The sequence below is a fragment of the Rhyacophila brunnea genome, unplaced genomic scaffold (assembly GCF_057557595.1).
Source record: "Rhyacophila brunnea isolate RB1 unplaced genomic scaffold, BYU_Rbru_1.0 scaffold_5, whole genome shotgun sequence".
In the NCBI taxonomy this organism is placed as follows: Eukaryota; Metazoa; Arthropoda; class Insecta; order Trichoptera; family Rhyacophilidae; genus Rhyacophila; species Rhyacophila brunnea.
In genome coordinates this window covers 4989110-5014273 of record NW_028233170.1, presented here as the reverse complement: position 1 = coordinate 5014273, position 25164 = coordinate 4989110, and the positions used below count along the sequence as shown (strand labels likewise).

The following is a 25164-nucleotide window of genomic DNA, read 5'->3' as shown; positions in this document are numbered from 1 at the left end:
ACAATAATGTTTTATGTCATGTTGTGAACGTCTTGAACTTATAAATTGTAATGTCCACAATATGTATATATAAATAAATTGAATAGAATTGAATTTAATCAAGTCATCGCACTTGATCAAACACGCGTTGGTAAAACAATAATTGCATTTTTGTCCAGCTGTGGGACCGAACCTGCGACCCGTAGCTCCATAAATAGCCGTTTTTTCCACCTCGGCTATCGTGGGTACACTATTATATTCAATTGAACAGGATATGAAAATTGCATTAAGCGATTTTTTTAAATGTATTTAACAAAAATTAATCAGTAATATTATTGACGATTAAATAACTACGTTAGTAATCTAATATACCGACATTGTAATAAATACTTAGAGCCAAAGTGTATTTAGTTGGTTAAAATAACAATTTGATATTGACATCCTGGCGTATCATTCCACCAATCCAATCAGGCTGATTGCTCCAGTCTCTTGTAGCGTTGTAGCCAGTGTGAGCTTTCCGATAAAGCTCACGTTGATACGGCGTCGCGGCGTCTTGTTTACAGAAGCTAGGCGTCGCTTACGCTTACCCAGACAGCTTGTGGTCCCCGTCCTCTCGAATCGTTTCTTTTTGTCCGGTACCATCCTACTGTTATGGTGTGTTGTTCTTTTGTTGTAAACGGTGTCGTACAACATGTTATCCTTTGCGGGGATTAGTTGGTCTGAGGCCGTTGCACCAGAGTGTCTCCTTTGGCACCAGCTGCTCCAAAAATAAGCTCTTTTATGTGGGTAGACGGAAGTCTAAAGTGTTTAAAAATATGCTCTGCTAATTGAAAATACTGTTATTTTAACTTGGGCCTTGAACAGAAGCAATAACGCTAATTGCACCTAGTGTATGTACCTACTCTCTCTCAACGTTCAAACAAATAACCAAATGCATGTATTTTAATATGAAAAATAAGTTATTAAACTAGTTATAACACTTTGTCAGATTTGTAATTTGATTTACTGGTTAACGGCGTTAATATCTCGTATTGTAGACAGTTGTTTGTAAAATTGTTATAAAATTTAGGTATTAATATATCCTAATTGAATGTCCTATTAGCCTTAACATTTACATCGGCCTAGTTGAGATAACGGGTCGGTCTCTAGAGCCGTGCTTTACGGAACCATTCCCGCGTTATTCAATGTGTGTTTGATTCATTTTTTGAGGATTGCGAACATTCATTTCTCGTAAAAATCTCTCAAGACAACTTCCACTCCGTGAAGGCACACGTCCTCTGCACTTTGTTTTACCATGTTAACTCATGTTAGACGCTATTGAAATAATAGTGTTATATTTTATAAAGATTTTATCTACACCATTATTTAGATATTTATAAATCGCCGACAAAGTAAATATCGGTAAAGTTGTATATTTGTAAAAACACAATTTAACGGTACAGGAAGGACTGAATGTAATTTATTAATAAATAGTCTGGAGAGATTAAACATTACAGTACCATTACATATGCCACATTTTTTTACCATATGCAATCCTATGGATATATCATAATATGGGCATTGGAGAATTGGATATTAGCCACTTGCTCAACCTATTAGGTCCATACTCACATATTGAAAAACAATATTTGTATATGCCAGACTCAGGATTCAAACCAGGAACCCACAACATTATAAGCCTATGCGTAAGCGCTTGGTTATCGTGGGCGTACAATTTTAAAACTCTGAATCTAAAGACACCCCACACCCACTCTACCATTTTATTAATTTAACATACATACAGTTTAGATTACCTACTGTCTTAACATCACATGTCGTCAATCCATCGGTCACTTATGTCTTACTATCCTACAGTAAACATATTTACTTATTTAATACATCCCAGTGGAATATTTTCCTTCTCCTTTGCGACTGTCTCATTCCCGTGTACTTAACATTTCAACTATTTTTACCACTTTCATTCCGTCGACTCGTATTATTTTTATCCATACACCCACCATCAAAAACTTAAACCGTTACAAAAGCTCGAGCGTTGTATTATTACATTGTATACATATTCTGCGTTCATTTAATCTATACCCTTGGAACTTTATATAAATGGAAACATAGCGTACAATTTCACAGTTGTAACTATGATCTTCAAAGTAGGTTTGTACTCTCAATAAAGCTGCTTATATTACTTACTTCATTCTCGTGTGGTATTTTTACAAAAATAGCATGTTATTCACTACAGTAAAGTTGTTTGACCATAAATAAAGAGTAATATTAAGAGGGAAAATAACTGAAAAATACACTCTGTGGTCTCTTAGGTCGTGTCCACTGAATGAGTTTCATGTGCATCTTGTTCAACGTAAACGGCCAAAAGCTCTAGTTTATTATTTATAAAAGCTGGACGTCGCGGCGCTCGGTGTTCATTTTCCCTGTATTTTTATACGATTATGTCTGCAAAGTGTAGCTGCAGTCTGATTATCATAATGCAGCGCTGCCTCTCTGTTTGGACGCAGTAAAAATGTTTACGTTGAGGTGAACTTTTCTTTCTAATCCAATTACTTACTTTGTAACATCTTGTATATTAAAACTGGTTAAAAAGATTCATTTCGTTCTGACGTTGACGTCGTCTGTGCTTACTTTATTAGTATATCCTAAATCGTATTGTAGCTATAGGAACTGTTTTAATTTATTATTCGTTTACTTATATTTTTACTCTCTCTTGTTACAGGTAAGCAACTAAGGCCGAAACGTTATTTCGCCAAATAATACGATTCTCGTTATGTCTGCAATCACGGTATGTATAAATAATATATATAACTGATAGAAAGCAAAAGATGTATCTACGAGCAAAACACAAATTTCTTGGAAAGCGACCTTACAATTTCGCCTTCGATACCACATTTTTGCATAGCCTGTGTAAATCTGTAATATATTTGTGAATTTAATAGGTAGGTAGCGCAAAGGTTATATTTTTAATAAACTGTTTTTTTATTAAACGAATAAGTTGAGAATGTTATTACATCCTTTATTGAATATTATTTTATTCAAAATGTTTAATAAATAATGTAATAAATCTTGTCACTTATTCGTTGAATAAACTATTCAAGTATTAGCAAATGCAAGTACGTTAATGTGCCGACTAGACAGCAACGACTTGCCTGCGCGGTATAGTTTGTGCAAAAAATATGGAACACCTATACAGCGCTTCGGTTTGCGCGAGCTACAGTTTTCCCATCCGTACACACGGGTTTCTCGATACAAACCGGTTTGCGCAGGTTAGCTTGTGGTAAAGCATGAGCGCTTAAGACTAAAATGTGTTGAGATCCTGACGATGAGTAGGTAGTAATCAGTATGTGTTTGATTCAAACCACAAAAGCCAGTCGCTAATGTTGGCGAAATTAGTTAAATGCATCATTTGCATGACTTAGTTAATTTCGTCGTAATTGGGTAGGGCACAAGTAGCTAAATCGGTAAAGCACAAGCCAAAAACCGGTAGATGCTGGTTCCTGGTTTGTCCGACGCCATATTTTTTTATTATTTGAGTTCATACCATTAATCGTTTGAAGACTAACTATAAAGAGATTACAAACTTAGCATATGCGTACATATATTGTAAACTTACTAATCCAGTAATTAAATCTCTCATTCACAAGTGATTTCACACAATATCATTTGACTTACTAAAGCTATTTCGATATAATAATATTATGTACGTATACCTAATCGAAATATTCATCTTTAAAATTGTATCTTTCAACACGGATATGATACTTACAACATATTACTCTATTCGTCTTAACAATTTTATTTAGAACGGTCGTTAATATGGTATGCAGATTTACAAATGCGCAAAAGCTTGAGAGAATGATGTTGGCAAAGATGTCTTGTTAACGTTTGTTTTTTGCGCATACGATGAAATCCATCATAAATATTATATTGGCTACATATACTGGTACACTCTCCCAGTGGCATATTGTTCGGACAATGTCTCTCACTCTTGTCGGGGTCATCTATCATATCTGAGGTTCGCGGCGTCGGGAAAGTCTGCAAAGAAAATGACTGCGGCGCCCTCCCGCTGGCAACATGCTGGCACTATGATATTGAACACGCGAATCGCTTTCCAATGTTATATTGCAAAGAAACTTTTCCCTCTCCTATGCACATGTCTGATTTTTCACTGTGTTTCTCCCTATCTAAATTCATTTGTTATTAATGTTCCATTCATTTATATACCATATAACATTTACTATTGTGTATTCATGGGTCTTTATTCTTCTGGATATTCTTTATTCTTTAGCTTGTTTATATTTTATATTTTTAATACGGGGTTAAACGCCATTTCGTGTCTTTGGACCAGAAAAAAATCACAAGGTAGCATCTCCATGTATCGCCGTGATATAGAATTTAAAGTAAATTAAACATTGTCATTATTAAACTAGATATAGTGTTTTAATAAATTTAAATAATCAAAAGTAAGTAGGTATGTATATATTTTTCTCTCACTACATATGTTTATGCAGCAGTATGATTATTATTATGTATTCAATTTTGAGACTATTTATCTCATAATCATGTAATCTGTATGGAGGGTTCTAGTAATTTTAACTAGTTCTTCTCAATTCTATTCTAGCCCTCGTGTAAGACACTGGCTTCTCATCCGGCGGCTCCGGGTTTTATTTCCGGTGTCGTCACAATACATTTATGTGATTTTACTTTGATTGATTACACTTTTACTACTGCAATACTTCATTTCAATACACTACTGCCATTGAGCCGCATGGCCTGCTGTAGTGTTCAAAAATAATAAAGAACAACCAAAGCTTAGATATATGGGGATAAACAACTCAATCCGTGTCAGCATATTGATCGGCGATATTAAATAACTGACTGCAATTATAAATTCCTTAATATCCATCTCCCGTAGTGTCCAATTATGGCAAATTCGGTAAATAGCAGACTGCAATGATAATTTCCGCATATCCGTTTTTCCACATAGTCAACTAGCTATATCCGATGACGCAAACTCCATATTAAATATAATTTTTAGATATTATTTTGATTGTGAGTACGTCAATAATTAGCGGATCATAATTCATTGGACATGTCACTCGAATATAAGTTCCCGGTCTGCTAGTATCTCAGTTTCCGTATCTTTCCGCACACCATCTCATTCTACCGAGACTCGGACCTCGGAACGGTATCATAAGTATTGTAACAAAACTACTGTAACATACTCTTGTACCGACTGTTTACGCTGCAAATAAAACTCGCTCCTCCATCCATCGGAGCAACCACCAAATCTCGACTTCTTCATCCACAACACCATGACTCCCACAGATATGCTGTATAGATTTTTTTATATTCACTTAGTATCAAGATTTCTTATGTATATTAATTATCTTTAAGCAGTGCCTACGAGCTATTCGACGATTCAGTATTAGCAGACAGTGTGGTGTCTTAAGCACTCCCTGACCGGCGATGCGGAATCGAGGGCGCTTAATTTTTCGTCCACTCACGAAGGGCGGGGGGCGGTCGGTAATGGGCGCTGCCATCAATCATCCGCCGCCTATCACTGCCGATTTGAATATCGCTTTTTGGCATCCGTCCTGAGTCCGCCCTGCGCTCCGGCGGATACATTATTTTTTCCCACTCATCCGACTCGTCCGACGAACGGCATATGACGCGGCCGGCTTCGGATGTTTTGCATTATGCCACGACTTTGTGACTATTGATCAATCGTCGACCGGGTTATGGGGGTTTTTTTCATCTACGTCATTTGACTTGTCCAATTTATTACCGAATCGCCTGTATACAATCAACGCAAATTGATGTCTAAATTAAGTTATTTCTTGCTTATCTAGTAGTGGATTATTGTACAGCGAGAGAGCTTAAAAGCTCATTAAAACATTGAATTGTATTCGCTTTATTATAAAAATACATTTTTAAATATAAATATTTATCTTAATACCTGACACTATAAATATCTACTATCGACCGAAGTAACTTGAAATTATAATTGATATATTTCATCTTATATTGACATCTTTCATTAAGTAGCTAATTTCATTAAATTCCAACACGTTACCTAGAGGCCATCCATAGACTGAAACCGTATGCGGTTTAGAACCGTGTGCCATACTAGATTTATGATTTTTGTTCATGAAAATATATATTTTCATGAACAGAAATCATATGTTTAGTATGGCATACGGTTTCAGTCTATGGATGGCCTCTTAGTCATATTGTGTAGGAATAATACTATTTTAATGTATTAATAGTACTTATACCTTTAAGCTATTTACTACGGGTTTTTACAAACACTTTAAATATTCAAAATATGGAAAACATGTTTTTTATACATGATCCTTTACTTAAGTAATAAGGATTTAACCTTCTTTTATTGTATATACATAATTTGAAAACATCTCATGCATTTCTAGTGTGTATATATATGACACACTAGAAAAAATCGTTGTTTTCAAATTATGTAGGTATAATATTCAGTACATAGAATCTTGTGTCTTATTCGTTGAATAAAAAAAATAGTTTATTAAAATTCTTTTATCGTATTAAATTGCAGTGTAAACAAGAATTATCTGTACTCGTTGCGAGTGTGTATTTGCCATCGTGTCCGAAGATGCTAAAAGACGAAAATCGGGTCGCAAAAAATTACTAGTCATTTAGAATATTACTTATTATTACGCCATCCCGTTTCTAACGCGTATGAGAAAAAATCTTTTTTTATTGCATCAGTAATGTGTTGTGTAGTTTTGATCTCTCTTCAATAAGAATTTCCATATCTTATCAATCGGTTCCAATTTTTTGCTATCCAGAATTTTATTCTACTGTATTGTAAATACAAATATCGCATAGTACTTGGGGCCTTTAAAAACGCGAGACCCGAGACAACCGCTATTTTTGAAGCCCACACCCACAAAACCATGCAGAAGAAAATACAGCATGCTGGTTTTTCTACATGCTTCAAGCTGTATTTAATGCTATTTATTTAGTTGTACAAAATATTTCACAAAAGCTTTTCACGATTTCGTACCATATAATTATTTACTTATTATTTCGAACTAATGGAAAGTACCAAACATTCTCGCCTGTAGTCGCTCTTGACTCATTGTTGTCATAGAAAGGTTTTAATCCTCTTCAATAAGTATACATACTGAATGGTTTATCTCCTTTTTCTATCTATATATGGTAAAAAATTGAAGTGCAATAATAATAACACAGCATTAATCGATATTTTGTAAAATAATGGTATTTTAATAAACCATTTCTTTTATTCAATGAATAATTCACAAGATTTTGAGAATGTAACATTCCATATATTGAACACACGTAACTTGATGCACATATTGGCGCGACACCAATGGCTATACGGGTTCAAATCCCGTCGAGTTTCGTATTTTTTTCAAATATGATCTTTTCTAGTGGGTAGATATATAATATATATCTGAGGTGTTTTCAATATATGGAATGTTACATTGTCAAAATCTGATTTTTTCATTGAATAAAAGAAATGGTTTATTAAAAAGTGTTAGCAAGTTCATGTAGACGTTATAACTAAAATATTTGGCGAGAGCCAGGCATCGGTTAAAAATTAAGGCAATTAATATTCCTTGATTAATACACAAAAACCGATAGTCAATAAAAACGCAATTTGATAACCATTTCATGTATGACCTACTAGTTTAAATTGTCATAATTAGATATGAGCCTCGTAGCATAATTGGTTAATGCACAGATTGGCGCGACACCAATGGTTATACGAGTTAAAATCCCGTCGAGTTTCGTATTTTTTTCAAATATGTTTTTTCTAGTGGGTATAATATATATATATATATATATATCCAGGGACGGCTCTTGTATAGGAGCAAATGCGCACTGATCTCCCAAATTATTATGTAATAATATGTACGTATTCAAATAACTACATTTATTGTAAAATATCTTTAATTTGTCGCCCGTCCGCTAAGTGCATCCACGTAAGTATTTCTGGCGTATTTTTAACCAGCCGCTGAGCTGGAGATGTGTATAAATGTACGTCTTTCATAGTATTTGTTGAATGTTCGAAAGACGACCTGTACCGCCCGAGTGCCCGACCGTAGACGATTTTTTTGCATGCTGCCGAAATGTAACCTCACTGAACGTACAATTTTTACCTTGCTTTGAGCAATGTCCTCCCTCTTAGTGCTTCAAGTATAACCGATAGATGTCGCCATTGACTGGCGCGTTTATAATAATATTATTGTACGTACGTATGAAGTAGGTAAAAGGTTCCCGCGCAGTATTTAAAAATACTAGGTATATTATTATTTCATACGTTATGACGTTATGAGGTAAATGCTCTGTTGTTTGATGCGCCATATTAATATTGAATCAATCAACATATCGATTAGAGTAATATTGTGATAATTAAGTTAGGTACAGCCATCTCACCATACAAATACGATTTTATAATTTTACATTTCAAAATTAAACACTAAAATAATTTTAATATAAATAAATCTACAGAAAAGTAAGTCAGTAACATAATACATACAATATACCTACTTATACTTACTATTATTTTTGATGTTGAATGTCTTTCAAATCAGTCCCATTTGGAGTGCAATTTTGGAGTGGAGGTGTACAAAAGTGGCAAATTTTTAATACACGTGATATCCCGTTGGAAAATTAATGATCCATGCCCAGTATTTATAAAAATGATACAACGCGCATATGAGAATGATGTGGGATGACAAATGAGGATTTTACGGCTTTTTCTCAATGACACACGTCTAAAATACTTACATCAGTTACGATTTATGGAAGTTACGAGTGACAAACATGGTAACTATGTCAGCACATAAATATGAAGTATAATTAGGTACAATAAAAATCGAAAAATGTGTGTACCTATTGCCTTTTGCATCATACTTATCATACCAGAGGCTTGAACTTTGTAACTTTGACAACAAATAAATGCTGTTCGTGAATGTAAGCGTCGTTTAGCATTCGCCTACCTCCACCACGAAGGCTATTGCAGATTTTTTTTCAATACCATGAAAAGAAAAATGCATGTCTTTATTTGCACTCCCTAATTTTATTATCACCGGCCGCCAATGTATATATCTGAGGTGTTGTCAAGTTAGATCTGATTTCTACATTATTTTCTTGTAATTTAATAGCTGACTTTCTATTGAATGCCGCCTCCCTATGTTAAATTGTGCGAAACCAATTCTCATTTCTGTCATCAGTAGTACCTATTCGCAAATTTTGGGCAATCCCTTAGATCGTTAACAAAATAACTGCCAGCAGAATCGAAACATACTTTACCGTCACGGCAGTAACAGCGTCGGCCCACTTCCGCATTGTCCCGAGCATCCGAGCGGGGTCCCGGCCGTTCTCCGGGGTCCTCTCGCCCGTCCGACGTATTGCCCGCCCGCGAGATTAATTGCCTCCCCTGCGTCACAGGCCCCCGCCCCGTCAGGTGAGGCCCCCATTCTTCAATCGGGACACGTCGGGAGCAGCCTGCACTCTTCATGCTCGCTGCAAACCATATGAGAAATACGGACTAGTGCTCTAAGAATAATTTTGCTTTCCGTAAATGGTTTTCTTTGATGCATTTTGTTGAAGTTTATTCCTTTGATGGAACCATTTCATTAAAAATCAATACTTCCTGTTTAATATATAATATGAAAGAGATGAAATCTATTTCACTTCTATTACGTTACTATCAAGTACACGTGCGCTAAATTTGGAGTTTGATGAGATCCTGTCGAGGACGCTGTTTAGAAATCGAATGTTAATATCTTACATACACAATTTTAAAACACATCAAAAACATAATGTGTTAGAAAAAATCTTTGAAAAATACGACACCGGGCGGTACTCAAATCGCATCCATCGGATTCTGGCGAATGTGCTTTACCAATTTAGCCACCTTCGTCTTACCTAATTACGACGAAATTATCTTGTAAGTAGTATGTATGCACTTAGCTTAGCTTTTGAGGTTTGAATCAGTATTTACCTTGATTCCTAATTTTAGGATATCCTAATTTTAGTCTTAACCTTCTTTACTTGCACTATTCGTTAAATAAAAAAAAAGTTTGTCAATATAGTGTAAAAATGGTCTCGTGATTTGGAATTTGTATATCGGTAGCTTAATTAATAAATCTCAACACCGGATTGCAATGGACGTGGCTTCTAAGTCTCATTCGGTACAAAAAATCTGGGCCATTTCAAATATTTCTGAAGTTATGTATCTAATATTATTATGCCGTGTCCACACTGGCATCAAGTTGCCGGCAACCTCATTAAATTTCATTGACCAAAAATTATTTTAACCGAAATTTAATGAGATTGCTAGCAACTTGTTGCCAATTTGGACCAACTGAGATTAAATGATATATTTTTATCAATTCATAATTAATTCATTGTGTTTGTTTTATCGATTGATCTCTTAAAGTATTTCGGGATCAGATTATACAAAACAATTGTTATCGTTTTCTTGTTTGATACTTATGTAATGGTATAATATTTCATCTCACTATAATCCTGTGTGATTCTGTGTCTATAGGACAAAATTGTTTCCACCGAACGTAATATAACTTATTTATACGCTATTATATCAAATATGAAATTGGTTTTGAAAAACCAATCCTAGATCCTTCTAGTTTTATTTTTAGAAAACTATTCGATGCATTCATTGTTTACGAATGGAAAACACAATTACCTATGTGATTACTTTTTGTATCTGTCAGTGGGAAAAATCACGTTGCGAATCGTGTACAGAGCGTCAAACAAAAAGCGACTACATCGTCGGTTAATCCGTTAGAATAATATTGTATGAAAATAGCGACTCGCGTCCGTCGCTTTCCTCTGGAGCTGTTGTTCGTCGGCTTGTTTGCACGTATGCCCGAGGCCGGGGCAGTTATCGGCGACTATTTCGCCATAAATAATACCGTCCGACCAACCCCTATCTCTTCCCGGGAGGAACGCCGGTATAACTGCTCATAAAAGTTTAACACTTCTTTACTAATAACCATAATACACTCTCAATATAAGTATGTTGCCAGAAATGGCAATTGGAGTGAGGGAGACGACGGGTAATCGAAAAGAATAGTGCACACTTATGGGACTTGAGTAGGTAATAAATAATAGTACCAGCTATTAATAATTGCGATGACATATTGTAAGAACTCACTGAGGATATAAAACTAACCGATGAATTAAAAATGTTGTCGCCATACATTAAAAACAACATGATTTTTATATGTCCAGCCGCAGGGTCGAACCCACGATCCACGGTCTTATAGACATACGTTTTACTAACTCTGCTACCTTCATGGTTACAAACTAATTTTTACAAAGTTATATAGGTTTGGTTTTAAAACTGGCTTATTAATGTACCTTACCAATAGAATAATAATAAACAGGATTAAACATTTGCAGTCGCTTACTATGCTGCCAAATACCTACTCATAATATGTTTATTTACGGTATCACAGAATAAGTAAATATGTACATGTAGCAACATTCTACTCAATATTAAATTAGTGACACATTTTAATATACATATAGGATTGGTTGTTAATACAACATTAGAACAATAATAATTGTCAGCGGTTCCTCGATCATAACTAGATCAGTAGTGTTCGTTTTGATCGGTAATTACGACACTATCTATTATAATATATCGTCTCTGTTCTGGCAGAACACACTAACTGGAGAATACTAGTTTTGAGTAATTTGACTTTGAAGTTGTTAAAATGTTTGAAATGGTCTATAATGTGAGTTTATTAAGTCATCGTAAAAAGGATGACTTTAAAATAAAGACTGTTTATTTATTAAGAAGGTTTGCAGACGGTAAAGTTTGAAATAAAGAACATTTTTGTATAACTAACTAAATATGTTATTTTTTCGAATTAGTGTCTTCTGCCAGAACAGTGACGATATGTACTGCATTAAAATAAATAACTAGGACAATCTATGAATACTCACTTAACTCGTCGAGTCCGTCACGAGTTCTTCACTCGACGTAGTACATTCGTTATTCCACTCGAATCAAGTCTCTCAGTGCTTTCTTATAATTGATATCTTGATCATATCGATATCACGTCATTACCCTCATTATTGTATTCAGTGTATTCTTGTAACAACCAATAAACTCTCATCTGAACAACCAAGCAACTACGATCTTCTATCTACCATATCGCCCCATCATACTTCCAAAGTGATGTTACTTTGAAAACCACGCAACCTTCAAATCTTAAAACCGTCAAATTTCAGATATATTGTTGTTTACTGCTGTAATTTAACAACACGACATTATATAATACGATGTCCATAGTTAACATACTAAAAATGAGTTGTATGTCCCAAATTAAACGAGACGACGTCGACGCTGAATTAATAAATTTAACACAACATGGAAATCATTGCAAGATTGTTTTTAAAAAAAATCATATTCGCTACGACTGTTTTCCGACCAGCTTTCCCCACATTTTCCAGCGAATCATATAATTATTGGGTTGTGACCCTGTTTATCGGATTTGCGGTCGCCGTGCTGCGGATAAATAGTATTTTCGTACTTATCAGTGCTTAGATATGTGTTTTCAAAATAAGCCGAAGTCTGAACTATTATTTGTGTCGGGTTAATTAGCTAATATTGGCGCTACGTCGCTCTGCGGTGAATTAAACGACTGTTTAGCTGTTTGCTCATTCGCGTTTCGTACGTTCGGATGCCGATGGTATAATTTGATTTTAATTATTGAGGAATATTGGAATACGAAACAACGAAAAGCCTTTTTATTAATGCAGGATTATTTTTTAAACGTTGATTAAAACTAATAATTATTGATATATCTTATTCACAATATTACAGTTATTATATCTAGGTCGATGAGCAGCTGGCTAATACCGGGGATTTTATAAATGCTCAATTTATCTCTCTTAAATGAATGGAACATGACGCCCGTAGTGTAATGTTCTACAGTAGTGTTCCCCAAATGGTATTCCGTAGAGCTGAAAAAATATATGTAGTTAACTAGTTGGTAACGAGCTTCAGTTTTTCATGAAACATGTAGTTTGCAATAATTATTAGAGGTTTACTCCGCTTTTTTTGAATCTCGTGATTCAAGAATTCAGGAATATTAGATTCTCGAAAACTTGTTTCTCTCTGCATAATTAAATGAATGAATAAATGAATTGCCAATTGCAATTTTTTCGCTCTGAATAATATATGAGATGTTTTTTATCTTCTCTGAAAAGTCAATTACAATTATTTTAATTATATCTATGTATATAATATGTAACGCACTTTATTTGGTATGTTTTAATTATACTGCGCTTACTACCCTTGAATAAAAACAAATTAGTTTTAGAAAGCTTTCATTATACAGCCCGTTAATAACATTCAACTTTAATGCTAAGGACATAAACCTTGGCGCACAAACAGTTCCATGGTGTAGAGCAAGCAGCACACACGCCTGTCTAAAAATGGAGTGTAAATTTCGGGTTAGGTGGTTAGAGGTTGCGAGGGGTCGGTCGCCCCCTGACCGCAAACGTCCCGCGATGGGCAAGATTAGTTGTTCTGGAGTCGGTCGGGGAGGCCGTACGTCAAGCCGGGAGATCCGAGGGATGGCGAGGAATTCAGCCCCCCGTGCGTCGTAGGTTCGCCGTCCACCGTCGAATAAACACGAGAGCTTTTTGATAATGTATGCAAATCTTTAATTTATTTTTCTTTTTAACATTCAATCCACAGTGAAATACCGATTAAAACAAATAGTTCCTTTATTTTGAAACTACTGTAAATGCACATCACACACCTTTACCATACGAAATACAATCTAATGTTTAATAATGTGCTTTGCAATTATTGAAAATAATTAATACAATCCGACAAATACTTCCACTTACAAGACAGAACAGTGTCTTGTTTCATTACATTTTTAAAGGGAAAGTACTAAAGTCATACATTTGTAACAATAAAAAGAATAAACTTAACCGACTCTGAATTAATTCATGATTTTTGGATTTTACCAGACTAACTATAACTACACTGGATAAACGTGACTGTAATACGACGGGTGCCATCAGCTAATTAGGCCGTTTTTTATTTTATTTTTTAATTCGAATTCATATATTATAAATAAAATATTATAGTAGTGTTCCATTTGTATGATATAATTATAATATGTTGATTTTGATTTCTACATTGAAAAGTAATGATTTTGAACAGTTTTTTTTCTTATATCTCTTTGTAGTTACTGAAAACTGCTCGATTAAATTTGAAAATAAGTTCTGTATTACACGGTCTTGACTAAATGGGTTAAAATATACGTCATACGTACCTCGTTTTAATTATTCATTAAACAGAATATCATAGTAGCAATTAAATTAATAGACTACGTTAATTCTCGTTATGATATATTCACCTCAAGCAGTATAATTTAATCTTACTAATTAATCAAGGATTTGTACATTTCCTTGGAATTTCAATAATCAACTTACCTATCGAAATATTAATTATTCTATCTAATGATCATAATATACATTATTCAATACGAATTCCTCAAATTCAAACACACGATTATTCTCCATAATAATTATTTGGCGTAAGGGATTAAGAGTTTTTCGGTTTTTTGAATTAATATTCTCACTTTATAGTAATTACGTAAGTTTACATCATATTTATTTTTATATAGTTGGGATACCTACTTTAAGTCTTAAATAACTGAAGCTTTCATTATATTGTTCTAGAGATCCATCTTTCAATAGTTGATATGAATTATTTTATGATATTAATTATTTATGAAAGATCAACAAACAAAATGTTATAAACAAACGAAATATCAGCAAAAAATAGATATAATTTTCATATACGCTAATATAATATACTTACCTGCAGTTGATATGATATGACATAGTACCTACAGCTAATTTTATTTGTATTTTATCCTTACTTTATTATTTCGCCCTTTTCTTTCAATTTATTATGGTGCCGTCTAATGTGTGCGGGGGTGTGCGCGCACGTACACGTATAAACATGTCCGCACAAATGTTTCCAACCTCCTCACAGATAAATTTTGTAAAAATAATTATGCGATTAGTCTTGACTGTTAAAAGGGGTTTTTTCGCGGCATAATATTTTGATGAGTTCATTTATGTACGATTTTTTTATATATACACTTATATATTTTCGCACAACATTTTTTTGTGGGTTCATATGTTATTACTCAAATGAGTACATACATTATTATAAACATTAGAGCAGTGGTTTTCAAACTTTATGTTACCAAGCCTCCCTTTTATAAAAATCTAATCTTGGCGCCTCCCCCCCCTTTATTTCATTAAATAATACAAACACCTAGTCCTGAAACAAAACAGCGCCTTATGATTTGAGCCTTTTATTTCATTTTTTCACGAGATAGTTAGCGCGCTTCACAATAGTATTATACAAGTGAGATTTTATAAAATTAGTCTCCATATTTTCAGACAGGTTTGCAAACAACCTTTTATAGGACTGTTTTTTATGTAGTTTATAACTAGCGGCCGTTTTATAAAATATGCATTTGCAAACTGCTAACCTGTGGCTACATATTGTGTTAAACTTTTCGCGCCTCTTTTTGCGACAATCCGCGCCTCCCAGTTTGGAAATCGCTGCATTAGAGTGAACATGACCGGTCACTTTTATGTATAAGTAGGTTTTTTTTTTCATTATTTTGAAATAAATTCGTAGCTGCAAGTACAATTAATAAAAATTGGTCAAACTTAAAAGCTTCCCATTTCATTATACTTGAGGTACCACTCTTATTAATATTAATGATGTACTCATTCATATCAGTCCTGTTATCAGTGACGTCACAAACCATCGGCAGCTTTCTCTATCTTCGTGAACCCGTTTGGCACATTTCTTGCTCTATAACACAGGGTGCTTTTTGCATGTATCCGGGCACGTTCCCCCCCCCCCCCCACCTAAATGATGAAGCATCGCTATTATTAATGTATGCAAGTATCCCTTTCCTCGCCAAATGTGGCCGCAGATGTGCGGGCAAGTGAGATCGCGGGGGAATTTCAAGGAGCAAATTAATTTCTCGGGGCATCCCTCCCGTTTACTTACTTTGCCGACGTGCGTCCCAGCCGTTTACCCCGTGCCACCCTTTTATGACTTAGTAGCGATTGCCAGTGTTTTATGTCATGAAACTATTATACACAGTGCGCTTTTTACTCCGTTGGCAAAGTGCGAACGACAATTTCATTAGTATCGGGTCAGTAAAGGGTTATTTACGTAAATATCGATGGATACTGAACGTTTTAATCTAACTACAATATTGTTTTTTGAAACGATTACTCTTTAGTGATATCGGATTATACTGGTAGTTGTTTTTATATTTAATTTTCAGTATAGCCGATATAGTGACATACATTTGGTTCAAAATAATACACCATCAAAGTGGATCCTAAGATATTTGCACCTAAAGTTAAAACTTCTTTTGTAAATTCAGGAATGTTTTCACTTTACCTAATATACTTACCATATTTTGATAGTACAAGGATCAATTAAAATAAATAGTCGAATCAAAAAATATATTCAGGCTTTATTAATATTAGCAAATTAATGTTAGCAAATACCTCTAAAGGACCTGTTAAAATGGACATGATTCACATTCAATTTGATGTCTTATCAATACTATTATTGCCATGCATGCGGAAAATTGTAGAGCTACGATTGTGATATTAACACACAATATAGAAATATGTTCGAAATCGAATTTTAAGAAAAATGGACTTAATTCATAATTATTATGAACCACCCATATCTGTATCGGTTTCGTTAATTCGTATTACAATCAACCGAGTCGTTTATCACACTTTCGCATCTCGATGACCGTGTTTTATTATATATTTTTATATTAAACCTTTTGCTTGTTGGCGTGGCGTTTTGGATCCATGCTTCTGGATCGAAATATTGTATTCGTTTGATACTAAGCATAGTAAAATTAAATTTGTTTTCTAAATTAACGAATATTATGCGTTTTGTCTTGTTTCTCTTGATTTATTTGTAGGTACAATTATAAATTTCCCTTCTTGTGTACTCAAATAACTATAACTTGAATGTATTTTTAATTCGTTTATTTGACATTTTTTTTACGTCGAGTTAGTTCAACATTAGCACAGAGTACCTTCAACATAATTGATTATTTCCGTTCATACCCGATACAGTACGATCCACTTCCAGCCATTGTCTCATCTTTCATTGAAGCGACACGCTAAATCACTTACCGGCAATCCGAAAACTTTCGATCCTAATGAGAAAAAACGCCCGGCGCAAATACACGTCAAAAAAGCTTCCCGTTGACCCTCTCTCGACCCCTTTGACTGGTGGCCGTCTCCCCTGCTCCGAAACAGCACCTGGCACCGTGGGAACATTCTCAACCCTTCCACGGCTTTGTAAAGGCTCGACGGGTTGGCGCTGCATGTCGAGTCCTCTGTTCCAACAACAATTTCATCCCCATTAAAAATATACTTTTTCCATTAGTTGCACTGTATGATTTAAAATTGAAACTAAAATCCCCTTGAAATCTCTTCAATTCAGAATTATTAAATGTAAATGTATGTAATTGGTCTGGCGTTTATGTATAGAAGTATATTTTGGGCTACAAAACTATATTAATATAGTTTTATCGATAATTATGTAGCTTTCTACATAATATGACTTATTAGCCGGAAACAGTAGTCTTTCTATTCTCTTATCATACTTGATTCGTCCTATGGATTCAAAATACACTACGAAAAATAATATGTAAATTTGAGATAAATAAATACCCGCTTCTCCCAATTACTATTCGTAATATTTTTCCCGGAAATTAAATAAATTGACTACATCGTATGTAGTCTTCGCCTTCATGTTTTATCGCAGTAAAATACCTTGTTTATTAGTATAAGTACTACATAATTTTTGATTATGTTTTTAAAATTAAATGTATATCCATTTAATAGTAAATATTAATAAATCATCAGACATCCATTGCCGCTCACCTTTCGTATAGAACACTAGATCCCATCACAAAGGGCGCGAATAAAACCGCGCAAAATTTAGATTTTTTTTTATTTACTTTATTGTCATGATTTTGTTTTGAATTTCACCTCTTCCGCTCGCTAGTCCCCTTTTGCATTCACACCGGCTGTATCTTATAATTAAGAGAATATTTTACCGATCTATAAGTAGATATATATATTAGTATTTAGACGTTATGCACTTGCATAATATATCTACATCAAAATTATAAGTGTCACTCAATAAAATCTTCTTTTCATTCGTTGTCCCATTACTGACTGTCATAGTGGCGGGAGTAGTTTCTATTCTGCACACGACTTTCATCCAGTAGTCATTTGACCTTTATGACCTGATTGCGGACAGAAATGTAGATCCGGTCACATTCTCGATTTTGTCATTCTATTGTGCGGATGTACCAAATATAAAAATGTTGGGAATCATCGCTTTAAGCTGTCACCTCCCCCTTGGATTCTCACGACTAGGGAATCCAAGGGGGAGGTGACCGAATCCCGGGATCCCGAGCTATTTTCGATACCTATGAATCCCGGGATTTCGGGATTGATTTTTTTATCAATTTTTATGGAAAATATAACAGAAAAAATACTTTTAATACAAAATAACTACATTAGAAATAAACTGAGTTTGAATAAAGTTTGATGTGTAGGTTGCCGATTCATTTTATTTTTTCACATAGATTATTAAAAATGAGAAAGATTGGTAAAAAAACAATGCTTCGCACTTTTAACAAAGTAATTCCACCATGATATCATACGTTTTACGGCAGTTTCATATTTGGCTGACTAATTAGATTTATGAAGCGGAAAGGCCATAAGTACGCCATGATTATTTGCTTTACTATTTTAAATCTCGCTGATCTATTCATTATGTCTTTACTATCAGAAATAGCAATCTCATATTAAATTCACATTATTATTTATATTACAATATTATTTACTCCATTAAACTTGTGTATTTCCAAGATTTAACGTATACGATATTAACAATAAATGTCTTAAATAGTATAAATTATACTAGATTTATTTTTGACCGATTTTATCAATGTTATTTGTAAATATAAAAATTATATATTAACAATGGAAAAAAAATCCCAATCCCGGGACCAGTCCCGGGATCCCGGGATTGTCAAATTGTAATCCCGAAATCCCGGGATCAGAATTTTGGCTCGGGATTGGATTCCCTAGTTGCGAGTAATATAAGTGATATTTAAATATGTTTTATAAAAAATATAATATTTCTGCAATGCAGTTTAGATGTCTTGTTTTCTTTAATATATAACTCGGAATTGATATTCTCCAACCAAGTATAGAATTTTCATCAAGATAACATGTATTTTTTAAATAAAATTTTCTCTATGGGGTGTATAATAATATAGGTAGATACGGAATTAAGCAGAAGAGCAGTTGAAATCATTTCGTTCGGTGGTGTTGACGTTTCTTCTTCTTTCACCCTGGAATGCCGCAGTATTGTTTCATACACAAATTCGCGCCACTTTCTTCAGTCCTTCGCCAACGCCATGCCGCCAACGCCCGCCATGCTAGACCTGCAGCACGTAGACCGCTTTTGATAGTAACCTTCACAAGATAAGGGAAGGAACCCTGGAGGTTGTGCCACAACGATACGAAATTTCGCACTCTCTGGCGGTATCCAGAATACATGTCCTAGCCACATGTTTTTTTAAAGAATTTTGAACAGTTTGTTTATTAATTATTTTCCACATATAGGTATCGTATAGGTATAATATGTCGCTTTGAGCTTTGTCGTAAATGAGTATGATTTTAACTTCATAGTAATATAATATTTTACTAGAGTCAGTTTCTCTGGATCTAAGTGATTTTTAGTTAAGTAGATAGGTGTATATTGGAACGAATTTCTCGTCATTTCTAATTTCTTGTTCTATCAATTATATCCACCACAAAAACAGCCATCACTTGTATTGTTCTTAAAATCGTTCTGTCTCACTTAGCGATTTCTGTGTGCCAACGTACTGAACCAAACCATCCTTCGTCGCTTCGCCCTACTCCATACGCACCCTGAGTCTCAGCACTAAACGGTAAGATTACAGATTTGAAGACTAATGGCTCATTTTGCTTTGGTTTAGTACTATCATCAACCGACGTAAGCCGACGGAACAAATTGGATAGGTACGCGTTAAAAAAAACCTAATATGAACACCTACATTATTCGGAATATACCTACTGGCATTTTTTATCTCTTCTAAATGGCACAGTATGCGGATACGGTAGACAAAAGCGAGACTTGCAAGATAATCATGTTTTATTTAAGCCTCCCTTTATTTATCTCTCCCGGCAGGCAAGTTAATTCCTACGCCTTTTCTTACAACTCTCACTAGGTACATTCTTTATTCCAATAAGACAATTTATTTACATTTCCATTGTGCTAAATTGCGACATAAATATACGAGCAACAGTAATTCCGCTCCCTTAGTTATAGTTATTTTCACTAGATACGTTTTACTTTACGCTTAAGCATTTTTTAAATATTTTTTCGATAAATATTACTACAGTATAACCTCGTTTTTACGTGCCCGGTATTCACGTTTTCCCGGCAATTGCGTGTAATTTTTTCGGTCCCGATGTATGTCAGTACATTTAATACCCGCATTTACGTTTTTCTTTCCCGCGATTTACGTCGGAAATATTCAAAATATGCGAGTTACGCGCGCTTCTGAAGAACTGTCTGATGAAGACGAGGTTGATATTCCAACAAAAGAAGAAGCAATGAGGTTCACCGAGGTGTTAAAAACCTACTTTACAAACTTTGCTGATATCCAAGATGACACTTTTAAATGTTTATATAGTCTTGAAAGAGAATTACATAACAAAAAAAACAAAAATGCAACAAACTAGTATACATATTATGTACTTACATGATTTTTTCAATAAAAATTTTAATTGAATGTTGTTTTTTAATAAAACGTTATTTTTTTAGAAACATAAATTTTTAATGTTCTTTTTTTCAATACCCCCCTTTTACATTTTCCCTCCAATTAGGTTTTTTTTTCCAGTCCCTTAAAAAACGTAAAATAGGGGTTATACTGTATGTATCTGGTTTCCCGAAACGGATTAAGAAACTCTTTTTTTGTATTGTTGTTGCGACAAAAAAATCTTACAAAATATTCCATCGCTGCGGTGGGACAATGGTTTTTGTTGTTTCTTTTAATATATCTAAATATGTATTATAATAACTACATGATTTTAAGATACATAAACTTAAATTTAAATATCTCCGAATTGCGATAAGTTCAGTTGTGAAATAAAGTACTTACTAATTTTGAAGTTCGATTAACTCAATGCCAATAAGTATTTGGATCAAGGGGTTGTTTGTCTGTAATATTGTCGCCGGAACACAAGTCTTACCTCCGAATATAAGGGCTGAAACTGGCTAAGGCTGAAACAACGTTTCATTATGTTGAGTGTGAAGAAATATGGGATTAACTTTAACACGTCTTAGGCCCGTTTCAGATGAGACACCAGTGTCGTGCTCGATATAATATAGGAGGCCTTTGTATTCGAATAAAGGGGCCTTTGTATTATGTTTATGAACGCCCCAGAGCTAATGAGTCAATGCATAATTTCGCGTTATAAATTAGAACATAAAACTGGCTGCGGCATAAAACAAGTGTATCAGCGGCTTGAGAATGTAGCTGCCGACGGAAAAGTATACCAGACACGCGTTGACTCATTAGCTCTGGGGCGTTCATAAACATAATACAAAGGCCCCTTTATTCGAATACAAAGGCCTCCTTTTATGTACGGGCTTGACACTGGTGTCCCGTCTGAAACGGCCCTTAGAGAATATATTATTTTCAATAGTTACGTCTGTATCATAATATTATACATTATGGTTTGTCACGTAAACAAAACCCGCATTTAATATTGGTAATATTTAAGGGCACACTACGCTTAGTTTTTTTAAGATTATGGCTTCAAAGTCATGGTCAATGGCGGCAAGAGACTTTCACATTTATATGATATCAATTTGTTCTGTGGGGCGAACGAATGATCAATAGCCAAAAAGGATTAATAAGAAATACCATTACTTTATATTTTACGCTCATTTATAATAAAATTTATACAATGCGTTTTTACAGACACGTTTTATCTAGTATATAAATGTTTTGAATAATCGATGTCTTGGTGCAAAGATATTGTATGTCCAGTTTTTGTGAAAATTGAATTAACATGCACAAAACGTTCATGTGTATCGTATCTTTATTCTGTAAGAATATTGTACGTCCAAAAAATATATATTATGAGAAGATATTGTATCATTCGAATACATAGTGATATGTCCATTTCTCATGCATCTCAAATCTTAAAATTCGATTTTCTCAAAACGTGTGAGCATACAATGTCTTTGCACTACTAAACCATCGAAGTATTCGGTATGTAATATTTTTCGTGTAGTTAGATGAATCACGAATGCATTTTTATAAATATGTAACCGGGCGAATTTACGTTGGTTATTATTTATTAACCCATAATACGATATTATCTGAGCTTTACAAAATTTAAACGGACACGTTGCCTCATCCATTGCAAGCGGCTGACGTCGGCGCGATAACACTGCATTTCCTACTCCGCCAGTTCCATGAATCAGCGAAACAAGTTTGCGAAGATTATGGAAACGAGCTCTCGTTGTTAATGTAATGGTGCAGCGAATTAGCGGTGCAGGTTAGCTGCGAGCTGCATGTAGGCGGGCGTGCTTCGCTCTCCCGCCCACCGCTAACTGCGACTTGGAGCACTGCCTAATGGCCCCTCATTGATGCGTCCGAGCAAAAGCGACATCGCCGCCCAAACGCAACAACTCGTAACTCCGCGATTATATTTTTGTCATTTTATTGTTGCATGTCTACATGCAACTATCGGGTACTGCTTATTTCTGTATAAATAAATACTACACCTGAAAAATTGAACGATATCTACAGTACCCTGCATTCCGATATGGAACAATGTACCTAGCTTTTTGCTTTTTTCAAGTCTATTGTTCCATTAGCAGTGTTTCGCAAAGTGTGGTATGCGTACCCCCTGTGGTATGTACAGGAAGAGTTTGGTGGGGGTACGCGCTGCACCGGGTTTTGGCTGCGCCTGGTGCAACAAGCATTAATACGACATCAATACAACATCCAGGTTTATCGCATGCGGAATAAGAGCAATTGTTGGAATTAGCTTCAGACGGATTCTTGAAGAATAAATATAAGGAGTACTTTAACATCATTCTGGTTGCGAATGCAACATATGTATCCAGTTTTAACAGAGAAAGTCCTGAAATACATCTTGCCTTTTCCAACTTCGTCAGCATTTTGTCAAAAAAAGGAACACGCTTTTGGATGTGGAACCGCATCTCAGATTAAAATTAACAAGCAGGGAACAAAATTATGATGATCTCAACATAAACAATTTCATCCTTCTCATTGATTATAAAGAATGTTAATTTTATTATGAAACAATTTTATTTTTCGTTTATGTACTAAAAAAAGGAAAATATACTTAAATATATTTTGATTATTATATGTCACACACTTCGAGCGACTTTCTCGTAATAATTTACGGCGGGTATCTCGCATCTTCTGACTAAGTTAGTTATCTCTTAATATTTTTACTGCGGACGTGCGACTGGACACATCGCTCTACGAAACTGCCGTCCCACTAAATATTACACCGTCCAACTCCTACGCAACGCAGTTATTCTCATAGCGAGTGCAATATTATTATGTTTTACTGACGTGTGATGTGAGCTGATGTAACATTATTATGTCTTAGCCAAAACTCTACGATAAAAATTGCTCTTGGATTATTCCACGTGTTTTAAAAAAAATCTTGGAGCGTCCTGTATTTATTACGCAAGTTTCAAAAGAATTTTTCAAAATTTAAAAATAGTATTAAACTAATAAAAGTATGTTATGCATTCTTGATTTACGCCACACGTGCTGTGTGTGATAGCACGTTGTAAGTAATTATTTTAAATCGCGAAGCGAGGCAAAATTTTCTGTGAACCTACCAACGTACCAGTGGCGAAGGGTGGAGGCAGGCTGTTACAATCCGACATAAATAGTGTATACTCAACTTTTTCAGTTAAACCTATTAGTTTTCATTGAACTAAAACTACAATGTGTTGATAGTGTTTGTTACTTTTTAAAATTCAATTAAACCCTGTCTAATCCAAGCCATAGTAGACAATAGTCAAAAATAATCGTTTATCTATTAAATATTTAAAATTATGCAATTAAACCATAAATAATTTTAGAATGTTTATAGATAGAATATATCCTCAATTGTGGTTTGGTATAGGCAAAACTAACAGACACCATCTGTAATATGTATTTTCAAGTCAACGAAAAAAATGAAGTACCTATGTCTGGAAAAGTCGGCACTATTTTTATCGGATCGCCCATAGCATACCTAAACTATTATTAACTAAATTTTAAAAACTAACCAGCACCATCTTCAAATTGTATTCTTAGTTCATTGAAAACAAATAAGTATGATTGACAAAGTTTAGTGTACACTATGTATGTCGAATCTTAACAGCCTACCTCTACTCATCGCCACTGCAATGTACTTACGTTTCAAACGTATTTTATGAGATTTCGCGTGTGCAGTCAGCATTAATAAATTGTAGAAATGTTGAAAACAGCTGCTTTGTATGAGTGCGTAGAATATACAAATCGAAAGCATATTTCAAAAAAATCAAGACATAATTGCGATGGCTGCATTGTAAGAAATAATAATATGGTTGAATTTAACGTTAATTAATTATAATAACTTTATATACTGTGTACTTAGTTTTACCAAAAGGATCAATTATTAAGTGTATCCAAAATCGATAAATTATATTACACTTCCTTTACTATGGTACATACTATTTAGATATTGAAATCCCTTATTCTGCCTAGTAACATAACATATTTTGTCATTCAGTATGTACTCTGAGAGATTATCCCGATGCGTTCGGCTGATACCGATATAAAAATCCTTAGCTCTCATACCTCGGGATTGCGTAGAAAGAAACGTAAGTACTAGGTGGTAAATTTTTCTTGCTTTCCCAGTATCGCATTGATATCAATATCCACGTGCCGGCGAATAAAGCGTCTAGGGATA

The 25164-nt window shown here is 34.5% G+C and overlaps 1 protein-coding gene across 22 annotated transcripts in view; it reads left to right on the top strand.

Annotated features, from left to right (window-relative positions):
- mbl (splicing regulator muscleblind) overlaps nucleotides 1-25164 on the top strand; it is a 442390-nt gene that overhangs the window by 342256 nt on the left and 74970 nt on the right. The window lies entirely within an intron of this gene.